We start from the raw sequence: 14061 nt of genomic DNA, 5'->3' as shown, positions 1-14061 counted from the left end.
TCAGAACATATATAATTAATATTATATTGTGAATACCTATAATAAATAACATTCATATATATGAAAATGTTGTAATAAATCAATATTATTGATATAATATATATGAAATGTATGGAAAATGTGAAACATATCGATATTGATCAATATTAGTTGAGATATCCCATATGTTGGGTGGCAAATAGAATTGAAAATACCCGATTTCAAGACAACGTGTCGAAAAACACATATAGGATGGTCAGTGGTTGTCCATCTATAGTTGAACAAAATTTATGATATCCATATAATTTTGTCAATTTAATAGCAAAATTAAATATTTTCCGTATGTTTTGTATCTTGATTCTTGCGAATACGAGACTTGGCTTGATACGGTTAATATTAAGTGTCATCACTTTTAGATAATAATGTTGAAAACGAAAGCCAAGGTTGTATATATTATTATATGGCAACAATTGTTTTCCGACCTTTATCGTTAATCTAATTCAGGCTAATGTTATTATTAGTGCTGTTGTTATATATATTATATATATATTATAAATGTTTCATATGCGCTCGGTTTTATGTGATATATTACCAGAGAGTTATATGGAAATGATAGATTTTAAATTTATCATAAAAATACAAATGATTTAACTCAATATTTATATTGGTTAATCAAAAATAATTGGTACATGTGTGAAATATATATGTATGGCGAAATAAAATGATATTTTAAAATGAAATATGTAAATATGAATTATATTATAGAATTATATATGAAAAAATTCTAGTTACTGTGGGCAAACGTGGCGTGTAACAAATATAAAGAATTTTAAAACGATTATGAAGCTAAACAAAGATAGCCATATTCGTATCAAGATTATTTTCCTCCCTCCTAAATGCAATTTAAAGAAAAATACTCTATAATAAATTTTGTATTACTAATTTCTATTTTAAAAAATATGAAAGTAATATGAATTAAAAACATTATTCTGGTTGATCCTGCCAGTAGTTATATGCTTGTCTCAAAGATTAAGCCATGCATGTCTAAGTACACACGAATTAAAAGTGAAACCGCAAAAGGCTCATTATATCAGTTATGGTTCCTTAGATCGTTAACAGTTACTTGGATAACTGTGGTAATTCTAGAGCTAATACATGCAATTAAAACATGAACCTTATGGGACATGTGCTTTTATTAGGCTAAAACCAAGCGATCGCAAGATCGTTATACTGGTTGAACTCTAGATAACATGCAGATCGTATGGTCTTGTACCGACGACAGATCTTTCAAATGTCTGCCCTATCAACTTTTGATGGTAGTATCTAGGACTACCATGGTTGCAACGGGTAACGGGGAATCAGGGTTCGATTCCGGAGAGGGAGCCTGAGAAACGGCTACCACATCTAAGGAAGGCAGCAGGCGCGTAAATTACCCACTCCCAGCTCGGGGAGGTAGTGACGAAAAATAACAATACAGGACTCATATCCGAGGCCCTGTAATTGGAATGAGTACACTTTAAATCCTTTAACAAGGACCAATTGGAGGGCAAGTCTGGTGCCAGCAGCCGCGGTAATTCCAGCTCCAATAGCGTATATTAAAGTTGTTGCGGTTAAAACGTTCGTAGTTGAACTTGTGCTTCATACGGGTAGTACAACTTACAATTGTGGTTAGTACTATACCTTTATGTATGTAAGCGTATTACCGGTGGAGTTCTTATATATGTTTAAATACTTGTATTTTTTCATATGTTCCTCCTATTTAAAAACCTGCATTAGTGCTCTTAAACGAGTGTTATTGTGGGCCGGTACAATTACTTTGAACAAATTAGAGTGCTTAAAGCAGGCTTCAAATGCCTGAATATTCTGTGCATGGGATAATGAAATAAGACCTCTGTTCTGCTTTCATTGGTTTTCAGATCAAGAGGTAATGATTAATAGAAGCAGTTTGGGGGCATTAGTATTACGACGCGAGAGGTGAAATTCTTGGACCGTCGTAAGACTAACTTAAGCGAAAGCATTTGCCAAAGATGTTTTCATTAATCAAGAACGAAAGTTAGAGGTTCGAAGGCGATCAGATACCGCCCTAGTTCTAACCATAAACGATGCCAGCTAGCAATTGGGTGTAGCTACTTTTATGGCTCTCTCAGTCGCTTCCCGGGAAACCAAAGCTTTTGGGCTCCGGGGGAAGTATGGTTGCAAAGCTGAAACTTAAAGGAATTGACGGAAGGGCACCACCAGGAGTGGAGCCTGCGGCTTAATTTGACTCAACACGGGAAAACTTACCAGGTCCGAACATAAGTGTGTAAGACAGATTGATAGCTCTTTCTCGAATCTATGGGTGGTGGTGCATGGCCGTTCTTAGTTCGTGGAGTGATTTGTCTGGTTAATTCCGATAACGAACGAGACTCAAATATATTAAATAGATATCTTCAGGATTATGGTGTTGAAGCTTATATAGCCTTCATTCATGGTGGCAGTAAAATGTTTATTGTGTTTGAATGTGTTTATATAAGTGGAGCCGTACCTGTTGGTTTGTCCCATTATAAGGACACTAGCTTCTTAAATGGACAAATTGCGTCTAGCAATAATGAGATTGAGCAATAACAGGTCTGTGATGCCCTTAGATGTCCTGGGCTGCACGCGCTACAATGAAAGTATCAACGTGTATTTCCTAGACCGAGAGGTCCGGGTAAACCGCTGAACCACTTTCATGCTTGGGATTGTGAACTGAAACTGTTCACATGAACTTGGAATTCCCAGTAAGTGTGAGTCATTAACTCGCATTGATTACGTCCCTGCCCTTTGTACACACCGCCCGTCGCTACTACCGATTGAATTATTTAGTGAGGTCTCCGGACGTGATCACTGTGACGCCTTGCGTGTTACGGTTGTTTCGCAAAAGTTGACCGAACTTGATTATTTAGAGGAAGTAAAAGTCGTAACAAGGTTTCCGTAGGTGAACCTGCGGAAGGATCATTATTGTATAATATCTTTACCGTTAACACAAAATTTTGTATTATTTAATAATACAAAAAAAAATAAATTTGCCAAAAAATATATTATATTATATAATCTATATATATATATATATATAAATATGTCAAAAAATATATCAAAAATATCTTATCTAATTTAAAGCGTTTTAATGAAAGAAAAAGTATAGTCCTATGGACTTAAATAGCTCGAGCAAATGGTGTCCAATGCCGAGTAATTATTATGAGATATCAATTACGAGTCGTGGGCGGAGGCTCTGATGTCCATAAAATAAAAATCGACCTGGCCAATCGATTAGAGATACAGATAGATAGAAGATATATATACGATATGTTAAATATATAATATATAATAGAATATAATATAATTACTTTGTGTGTATATGGACCATAATATACACGCGTTGCGCATATGTATTGTTCATCTAAGTTATGGGCATACATTGGTTAATGCAACAACCTAAAATATATAATGTTGTACCCGGTTAATAATCAGGTTAATGTTTTATATAAAATGCAATATATATCAAACTTAAATAGAAATAAAATGAAAAATGAAAATTGGTATTATATTGTTTATATGAAACTAAGACATTTCGCAACATTTATTTTAGGTATAAAAATACATTTATTGAAGGAATTGATATATGCCAGTAAAATGGTGTATTTTTAATTTCTTTCAATAAAAACACAATTGACGAAATTAAAAAAACAAATATTATAAAACTCTAAGCGGTGGATCACTCGGCTCATGGGTCGATGAAGAACGCAGCAAACTGTGCGTCATCGTGTGAACTGCAGGACACATGAACATCGACATTTTGAACGCATATCGCAGTCCATGCTGTTATGTACTTTAATTAATTTTATAGTGCTGCTTGGACTACATATGGTTGAGGGTTGTAAGACTATGCTAATTAAGTTGTTTATAAAATTTTTAAATAAAATTTATAAGCACATGGTATATTATTGGATAATTATTTATTATTCATAATATTAAAAAATATATGAAAAACATTAACTCACAATGGATGTGATAAACGAAGAAAAATATTTTCGTTTTCAATCAAATGATACTGAGAAATGTCTAGCATAAAAAATGTTGAAATATTTTTCATCTAGAATTGTCTCTTATTAATGATTAGAAATTCGAAAGCTATTGGAAATGTTATTGCTCTTCGTTGGTTCTTTATAATTATCGAATTTATAAAATGTTTTCTCATTATATTTAAAGAATTAATTAATAAAAAGTTATATACAACCTCAACTCATATGGGACTACCCCTGAATTTAAGCATATTAATTAGGGAGGAAAAGAAACTAACAAGGATTTTCTTAGTAGCGGCGAGCGAAAAGAAATCAGTTCAGCACTAAGTCACTTTGTCTATATGGCAAATGTGAGATGCAGTGTATGGAGCGTCAATATTCTAGTATGAGAAATTAACGATTTAAGTCCTTCTTAAATGAGGCCATTTACCCATAGAGGGTGCCAGGCCCGTATAACGTTAATGATTACTAGATGATGTTTCCAAAGAGTCGTGTTGCTTGATAGTGCAGCACTAAGTGGGTGGTAAACTCCATCTAAAACTAAATATAACCATGAGACCGATAGTAAACAAGTACCGTGAGGGAAAGTTGAAAAGAACTCTGAATAGAGAGTTAAACAGTACGTGAAACTGCTTAGAGGTTAAGCCCGATGAACCTGAATATCCATTATGGAAAATTCATCATTAAAATTGTAATATTTAAACAATATTATGATAATAGTGTGCATTTTTTCCATATAAGGACATTGTAATCTATTAACATACAAAATTTATCATAAAATATGGCTTATAGTTTAATCCAATTAAAATGCTTGCGTTTTAACACAGATTAAATGTCATTAATTTGATAAAGTGTTGATAGATTTATATGAATACAGTGCGTTAATTTTTCGGAATTATATAATGGCATAATTATCATTGATTTTTGTGTTTATTATAAGCACTTGTATGATTAACAATGCGAAAGATTCAGGATACCTTCGGGACCCGTCTTGAAACACGGACCAAGGAGTCTAACATATGTGCAAGTTATTGGGATATAAACCTAATAGCGTAATTAACTTGACTAATAATGGGATTAGTTTTTTAACTATTTATAGCTAATTAACACAATCCCGGGGCGTTCTATATAGTTATGTATAATGATATTTATATTATTTATGCCTCTAACTGGAACGTACCTTGAGCATATATGCTGTGACCCGAAAGATGGTGAACTATACTTGATCAGGTTGAAGTCAGGGGAAACCCTGATGGAAGACCGAAACAGTTCTGACGTGCAAATCGATTGTCAGAATTGAGTATAGGGGCGAAAGACCAATCGAACCATCTAGTAGCTGGTTCCTTCCGAAGTTTCCCTCAGGATAGCTGGTGCATTTTAATGTTATATAAAATAATCTTATCTGGTAAAGCGAATGATTAGAGGCCTTAGGGTCGAAACGATCTTAACCTATTCTCAAACTTTAAATGGGTAAGAACCTTAACTTTCTTGATATGAAGTTTAAGGTTATGATATAATGTGCCCAGTGGGCCACTTTTTGGTAAGCAGAACTGGCGCTGTGGGATGAACCAAACGTAATGTTACGGTGCCCAAATTAACAACTCATGCAGATACCATGAAAGGCGTTGGTTGCTTAAAACAGCAGGACGGTGATCATGGAAGTCGAAATCCGCTAAGGAGTGTGTAACAACTCACCTGCCGAAGCAACTAGCCCTTAAAATGGATGGCGCTTAAGTTGTATACCTATACATTACCGCTAAAGTAGATGATTTATATTACTTGTAATATAAATTTTGAAACTTTAGTGAGTAGGAAGGTACAATGGTATGCGTAGAAGTGTTTGGCGTAAGCCTGCATGGAGCTGCCATTGGTACAGATCTTGGTGGTAGTAGCAAATAATCGAATGAGACCTTGGAGGACTGAAGTGGAGAAGGGTTTCGTGTGAACAGTGGTTGATCACGAGTTAGTCGGTCCTAAGTTCAAGGCGAAAGCCGAAAATTTTCAAGTAAAACAAAAAGCAAACTATTAAGAAACACAAATAATAATAAAAGGCAAAAATAATATACTTGAATAATTTTGAACGAAAGGGAATACGGTTCCAATTCCGTAACCTGTTGAGTATCCGTTTGTTATTAAATATGGGCCTCGTGCTCATCCTGGCAACAGGAACGACCATAAAGAAGCCGTCGAGAGATATCGGAAGAGTTTTCTTTTCTGTTTTATAGCCGTACTACCATGGAAGTCTTTCGCAGAGAGATATGGTAGATGGGCTAGAAGAGCATGACATATACTGTTGTGTCGATATTTTCTCCTCGGACCTTGAAAATTTATGGTGGGGACACGCAAACTTCTCAACAGGCCGTACCAATATCCGCAGCTGGTCTCCAAGGTGAAGAGTCTCTAGTCGATAGAATAATGTAGGTAAGGGAAGTCGGCAAATTAGATCCGTAACTTCGGGATAAGGATTGGCTCTGAAGATTGAGATAGTCGGGCTTGATTGGGAAACAATAACATGGTTTATGTGCTCGTTCTGGGTAAATAGAGTTTCTTTCATTTATGGAAGTTACTTGTTCCCCGGATAGTTTAGTTACGTAGCCAATTGTGGAACTTTCTTGCTAAAATTTTTAAGAATACTAATTGGGTCAAACCAATTAGTTCTTATTAATTATAACGATTATCAATTAACAATCAATTCAGAACTGGCACGGACTTGGGGAATCCGACTGTCTAATTAAAACAAAGCATTGTGATGGCCCTAGCGGGTGTTGACACAATGTGATTTCTGCCCAGTGCTCTGAATGTCAAAGTGAAGAAATTCAAGTAAGCGCGGGTCAACGGCGGGAGTAACTATGACTCTCTTAAGGTAGCCAAATGCCTCGTCATCTAATTAGTGACGCGCATGAATGGATTAACGAGATTCCTACTGTCCCTATCTACTCACAGTCGGTCTTGGAAAGTTTCGGTGAGCGGACGTGTTTTTCGTGCGCTCCTGGTGTTAATTTTGATATTGGCTAAAATACGCGGAATTTAATTCCTAAAACTATTGAATTTCCTGAAAGGGTTTCAAATGGATAGAATGCTTGGTGTGTTTTTCGCGTTTGTGCGCTTAGTATTTTCGCGGAAAATCGTGTTTTTCGTTTGGAAATTTTCCATTGCGCCACGTGCGTTTTGAGGAAAAAGTGAGCGCGTTGCTCTCTGAGAGAGAGCAGTGCTGTGCCAAAGTCAGCTGTTAAACAGCTGTTTAGCGGGAGTGTGTCCCGGCTAACTGCTGGAGTTGCCACCTCGTTGACGGGTGTGTGTATCCGATTTTGGTGAGTAGCTTTTTCAAAAACCTAAAGCGGTAAATAGCTCCGCCAGATGGCGTCGGCTATCCCGAAAGGGGGCGCCAGCATGAGCTACTCAGAGAGCGAACTGTCGGCGTGCAGCCGATCAAGTAGCGCAACGAGGGATGCAGGCAGAGGTCGCCGTAGAGGCAAGAGGGGCAAGGGCACGCCGCGTGATGCCTCGCAGGCTAAGGTTGCTGCTGGTCATGGAGCAACTGGTTGCCCGGAGCCGATGCTGGAGGAGACGCTCTCCTCATTGGAGGGGCAAGGAGCCACTGAAGCCACTGGAGCCATAGGAGAAGCTGCTGAAACTCTGCCGCGAAGCCTTGCGAAGCCCGTCGCGAACCGACGAAGCCTGCCGCGCCAACCGCCGCAAAGACTGATGAGGATGTTGCAGCTGGAAGTGCCGCGAAGAACGCCGCCATTTTGGCTAAGGCCAGTTTGGCGTCTGCTGTCCTGTCAGGGAAGCCCGCGTCGTTTCGGCAACGACGGCCGCCCATGCGACCGAAGTGCCGAAATCGAGCGCCACGAGCGTAGTTGCTGCCGGCCACGCTGCCGTGCTATATGAGCTTTCCACAGCCCAGAAGATGGCTAGGCGTGGCATGCTCTTGATGAGCGACGAACAATCTAGCTGGATGTCTGAGGCGCTAAGTCGCTATGACGAGCTAGTTGTAGCGTTGATGTTACGCTGTGGAGCCCTGGAGTCCCGCCTGGCTATGCCGCCACCGGCTGCCCCCACGGCTGCATCGTATGCAGCCACCGCTGCTTTGGGCACACACCCTGTTGCCCCTGCGGTCCCAGTCGCCCCCGTTGCTGCCCCACGACCAGCGAAAATTCGCGAAACGTGGTCGGCAGTAGTGGCCTGCGACGACCCGGCGCTATCGGGTAGGCAAATTGCGGAGAAGGTCCGTAAGGAAGTTGCTCCAGCCCTTGGAGTAAGGGTGCATGAGGTGCGAGAGCTGAAGCGGGGCGGCGCGATAATTCGCACGCCATCGCAGGTGGAGCTCACCAAAGTGGTGGCCTCCACTAAGTTCGCCGAGGTGGGCCTAAAAGTGGCGAAGAACCCCGCGGAGAAGGCGAGGGTTACGGTGTTCGACGTGGATACGTCCGTAGGACCGGAGGAGTTCATGATGGAGCTGAAGGAGAAGAACTTCGAGGACCTACCCATGAAGGAGTTCCAAAAGGCGGTGCACCTGGCGACAAAGCCCTGGTCTGCAGCTGACGGTGCCACAGTCAACGTGGCACTGGAGGTGAACGACGAGGCACTGGCTGTACTTGATGTAGGCAGGGTCTACATCAAGTGGTTCTCTTACCGTTGCCGATCGCTGGTCCGCACCTATGCTTGCCATAGGTGTGTTGGATTTGACCACAAGGTGCAGAACTGCCGATTTAAGGAGAATGTCTGCCGTCAGTGCGGAACGAGCGGCCACACCGCAGCAAAGTGCACCAAACCGGTGGACTGCCGGAATTGCCGGCATAAAGGGCTGCCCTCGGGGCATTACATGCTCTCGGGTGCATGCCCGATATACGGCGCGGTGCTAGCGAGGGTGCAGGCTAGACACTAATATGTTTAGCCTCATCCAAGCGAATTGTGGACGACGCCGTGAGGCGGTCCCCGATCTTTCAGTTCGGATGAGAGAATCGGGGCACCTCTTTGCGCTGATCCAGGAGCCCTACGTGGACTACAGAGGAGAAATCGTCGGATTTCCTGCGGACATGCGTGTCTTCAAGGACACCAACAGCAAGGCAGCCATCGCTGTTGACGACCCAGATGCCATCTGCATGCCGATTGCACACCTGACAACGACGCTCGGAGTATGCGTGAGAGTCACGGGAAGATATGGCACAATCTTCTTGTGCTCCGTATACTGCCGTTTTGGAGCGGACATCAATCCCTACATCGGATACCTGGATGCGGTTCTGCTGCTGGCCAGCAGAAACCCAACTATCCTCGGCCTGGATGCGAACGCAGTATCTCCTATGTGGTTCAGCAAAATCCCAGATAACACTGGGACTAGCGAGAATCGCAGAAGGGGTCAGCTGCTAGCAGAGTGGGTACTTGGGAATCGAGCCGGAGTGCTCAACGTTGCCAGCCAGGAGTACACGTTCGATAATTACACGGAGCCCAGGCGCCAGAGTGATATCGACGTGACCTTCGTAAATGATGCAGCCTGTTCATGGGCTACGTACGACTGGAGAGTGATCCCGTGGGAAGTGAGTGATCACAACATTATCAATGTTGCAATTACACCCGACCCGAGCGGTGCAATTGAGAACTTAGTTCTTGTACCGCAGTGGAAACTCTCCAGGGCAAATTGGCGAAGATTCGGAGTAGGAATCAGGAGTGCAATCGAGGGGATACAGGACTTGGAATCGCCGTTGGACGACCGGATTTCTGCCCTACGCACTATTGTACAGGAAGTGTGCGATGGAGTGTTAGGACGCAGAAGACCGCGAGCTAGGGGAAAAGTAATATGGTGGACACCTGAACTGAGTACCAAACGCCAAGAGGTCAGGAGACTGAGGCGCAGGCTACAGGAAGCGCGCCGGAGTGGCACCGGTGACGCTAGGCAACTTGCTGCTGAACTGAGGCTTGCCTCAGGACAGTACAAGAAGCTCATCCTGGCGGTCAAGGAGAAAAACTGGCGAGACTTCGTGGGACAAAACAAAGATGACCCATGGGGGCACGTATACCGTATCTGCCGAGGTCGCAAGAAGACAACCGAGATTGGGTGCCTTCGTTCGGGTGGTGAGCTTGTCGTAACATGGCACGACAGTGCAAGTGTGCTTCTTCGCAACTTTTTCCCAGTTGCGGAGATGATAGCACCAATCGCCATCCCGGACGTTGCCCCACCGGCCCTCGAAGCATTCGAGGTTGATGCATGCGTCGCCAGGCTGAAGAGCAGACGCTCTCCCGGCATGGACGGCATCACGGGCGGGATTGTCAAAGAGGTATGGCGTGCTATCCCTCAGTACCTAACGGAGCTGTACTCTCGCTGCCTTTCGGAAGGACACTTTCCTACCGAGTGGAAGCATCCGAGAGTGATACCATTGGTGAAGGCGCCTGATAAAGACAGGAGTGATCCTGCTTCTTATCGAGGCATATGCCTTTTACCAGTGTTCGGAAAGGTGCTCGAGGGAATCATGGTGAATCGGGTAAAGGACGTATTACCGGATAGATGCAGATGGCAATTTGGGTTTACCCCTGGACGCTGCGTGGAGGACGCCTGGAGACACGTAACGAGTACAGTTGCTGCCAGTACGGCGAAACATGTTCTCGGAATCTTCGTGGACTTTAAAGGTGCCTTTGACCATGTGGAATGGAGCGCAGTGCTCGATCGACTCGTCGGCGTTGGCTGTCGAGAAATTCGCTTGTGGAACAGCTTTTTCTCCGGTCGACGTGCAAGTATCGTCAGCAAATACGAAGTAGCCACAGTCCCTGTCACACGGGGCTGCCCGCAAGGGTCTATCAGTGGTCCATTCATATGGAACCTGCTGATGGATGTGCTGCTTCAGCGCTTGGAGACACATTGTGGCCTAAGTGCATATGCGGACGACTTACTTCTCCTTGTTGAAGGGAGGAGTCGTGAGGACATCGAGCGGAAGGGAACGGAGCTAATGGAGATCGTCGAAGCCTGGGGAACCGAGGTTGGAGTGAGTGTGTCGACCAGCAAGACGGCAATCATGTTGCTCAAGGGCAAACTAGACCCGAGGCGACCCCCTACGGTACGGCTAGCTGGAGCTAGCCTGCCGTACGTACGGGAATATCGGTACCTTGGTATCACAATTGGCGAACGGTTGAGTTTCCTTCCTCACATTGAGGTTTTGCGAGACCGACTGGCGGGTGTCACGGCAGCACTGGCACGCGTTCTGCGGGTGGACTGGGGACTCAGCCCCCGCGCGAAACGTGTCATCTACGCCGGCTTAATGACACCTTGCATGCTATTTGGTGCCTCGGTTTGGTACAACAAGGTGTGTCGAGGCAGAGCCCGAGACCGTCTTATATCGTGCCAAAGGTTAATCCTTTTAGGATGCCTACCGGTATGCCGCACAGTGTCCACAGTGGCACTGCAGGTGCTTGCTGGTGCTCCTCCAATGGATTTGGATGCACACCGTAGTGCAATTAAATTCAAGCTCAGGAAGGGAGTGTCCCTTGAGTGACAGCGACTGGCTTTCCGGACAGGACCTTTCGGAACTGGACTGGAACAGCAAAAGGCGTTGTTAGACGAACGTCTGCTAAATGAGTGGCAGCTCAGATGGGATGGTGCGATACACGGCCGTGTGACGCACAAATTCTTCCCAGAGGCAGCGTTCGTTTACAATAGGAAAGACTTTGGTTTTACCCTAAGAGCCGGATTTTTGCTGACAGGACATGGTTCGCTGAATGCATTTCTGCTGGGGAGAAGTCTCAGCAACACACCAGCATGCTCATGCGGTGCGGAGCTGGAAGACTGGCTGCACATTTTATGTGTTTGCCCCCTTTACGCGGACTTGCGTCACTTGGAGGCCCTAGGCGTCGTACAGGAACAAGGCAGCTGGAACGTGACGGGAATAGTCGAGACCCCTGAAAGGATGCGTCTCCTAGGAACGTTCGCTCAAGGAGTCTTCGAGAGGCGGAGGAGGGATCCATCGAGGGAGTAACTCCGAGGACCGAGGACAGGACATGGCGGCACAATAACTTCGCGGATGAGGAGAATCTCAGGTGAAGGGGCTTTGAGCCATACGGTGCTGTGTGGTTAGCGGCGAAGAATACTGCCACAGCTTGTCATTGCTTGTCGTAGGAGGCGACTAAAATGGCACATGGGCACCCTATCCGGGCTTGTCGGAGCCAAAGGGGGAGGGCCTACCGAGCCCTTAATTTCGGTACCACGGGTTGGGCAGTTTTCCAAGGCTGCCCATTGAGGTCGGCCCCCTTGTGGGAGTATCGTGGTGGCTGTGGTTGACACCCATATCGCGGGTAGAACTCTCGGGTTCGACGTGGAGTTGCGTTATACAACTCGGGTGCTGTGACCCATAGAGCAGCAGAGATTTTAGATAGATCTCGCCCCTCAGCAAGGGGGAGTGTTTGCCCGGCAAGCAAACACTCGAATTGACACCGGGGTAGTTGCTATGTACATAGCTATAGCTTCTAGACCGGGGCGTTGGTCTGGCGCTTAATCTAGACACATGCACTATATGCTCACTTGCGGGTGTGTTATGTACTCACTTGTGGGTGCATGATGTATCAACTTGTGGGTATATTAGAGTGCCGTGGTTGTAATCCCTTCAGTGTGGAACACGCCACGTAAAATAAGTTTCAGAGAGATCTGTTTTACACCTGTCCCTATCTACTATCTAGCGAAACCACAGCCAAGGGAACGGGCTTGGAATAATTAGCGGGGAAAGAAGACCCTTTTGAGCTTGACTCTAATCTGGCAGTGTAAGGAGACATAAGAGGTGTAGAATAAGTGGGAGATATTAGACCTCGGTTTGGTATCGCCAATGAAATACCACTACTCTTATTGTTTCCTTACTTACTTGATTAAATGGAACGTGTATCATTTCCTAGCCATTATACGGATATATTTATTATATCTTATGGTATTGGGTTTTGATGCAAGCTTCTTGATCAAAGTATCACGAGTTTGTTATATAATCGCAAACAAATTCTTTAATAAAAGGAGTGCATTTATGTATTTTTGATTTGAAAATTTGGTATAACTCCAATTACTCAGGTATGATCCAATTCAAGGACATTGCCAGGTAGGGAGTTTGACTGGGGCGGTACATCTCTCAAATAATAACGGAGGTGTCCCAAGGCCAGCTCAGTGCGGACAGAAACCACACATAGAGCAAAAGGGCAAATGCTGACTTGATCTCGGTGTTCAGTACACACAGGGACAGCAAAAGCTCGGCCTATCGATCCTTTTGGTTTAAAGAGTTTTTAACAAGAGGTGTCAGAAAAGTTACCATAGGGATAACTGGCTTGTGGCGGCCAAGCGTTCATAGCGACGTCGCTTTTTGATCCTTCGATGTCGGCTCTTCCTATCATTGTGAAGCAAAATTCACCAAGCGTTGGATTGTTCACCCATGCAAGGGAACGTGAGCTGGGTTTAGACCGTCGTGAGACAGGTTAGTTTTACCCTACTAATGACAAAACGTTGTTGCGACAGCATTCCTGCGTAGTACGAGAGGAACCGCAGGTACGGACCAATGGCACAATACTTGTTCGAGCGAACAGTGGTATGACGCTACGTCCGTTGGATTATGCCTGAACGCCTCTAAGGTCGTATCCGTGCTGGACTGCAATGATAAATAAGGGGCAATTTGCATTGTATGGCTTTCTAAACCATTTAAAGTTTATAATTTATTTTATGAACGACAATGGATGTGATGCCAATGTAATTTGTAACATAGTAAATTGGGAGGATCTTCGATCACCTGATGCCGCGCTAGTTACATATAAAAACATTATTTAATACAATGACAAAGCCTAGAATCAATTGTAAACGACTTTTGTAACAGGCAAGGTGTTGTAAGTGGTTGAGCAGCTGCCATACTGCGATCCACTGAAGCTTATCCTTTGCTTGATGATTCGATAATAAATATATATATATATAATATATAACATAATCAATTTAAATTATCATCATATATGTTTGATAGTTTTTGTTGTTATATATTATTTATATATTTTATTAGGAGGAGGAGGTTAAATATGATATGGATTAGATATAACC

General features: G+C 43.6%; 2 non-coding genes and 1 pseudogene across 2 annotated transcripts; all 3 read left to right on the top strand.

Moving 5' to 3' along the window:
* The first annotated feature begins 965 nt into the window (after positions 1-965).
* Positions 966-2958, top strand: LOC121467767. The gene has a single exon (XR_005977813.1). It is a non-coding gene; the product is annotated as a small subunit ribosomal RNA (ribosomal RNA).
* A 738-nt stretch (positions 2959-3696) lies between these two features.
* LOC121467760 lies at positions 3697-3875 on the top strand. Its single transcript, XR_005977806.1, has one exon. It is a non-coding gene; the product is annotated as a 5.8S ribosomal RNA (ribosomal RNA).
* A 355-nt stretch (positions 3876-4230) lies between these two features.
* Positions 4231-13920, top strand: LOC121467775 (annotated as a pseudogene).
* The last annotated feature ends 141 nt before the right edge of the window (positions 13921-14061 follow it).

Source organism: Drosophila elegans, unplaced genomic scaffold (assembly GCF_018152505.1).
Source record: "Drosophila elegans isolate 14027-0461.03 unplaced genomic scaffold, ASM1815250v1 contig_719, whole genome shotgun sequence".
In the NCBI taxonomy this organism is placed as follows: Eukaryota; Metazoa; Arthropoda; class Insecta; order Diptera; family Drosophilidae; genus Drosophila; species Drosophila elegans.
The sequence above is the reverse complement of the archived record's forward strand: the minus strand, read 5'-3'. Positions and strand labels throughout refer to the sequence as shown.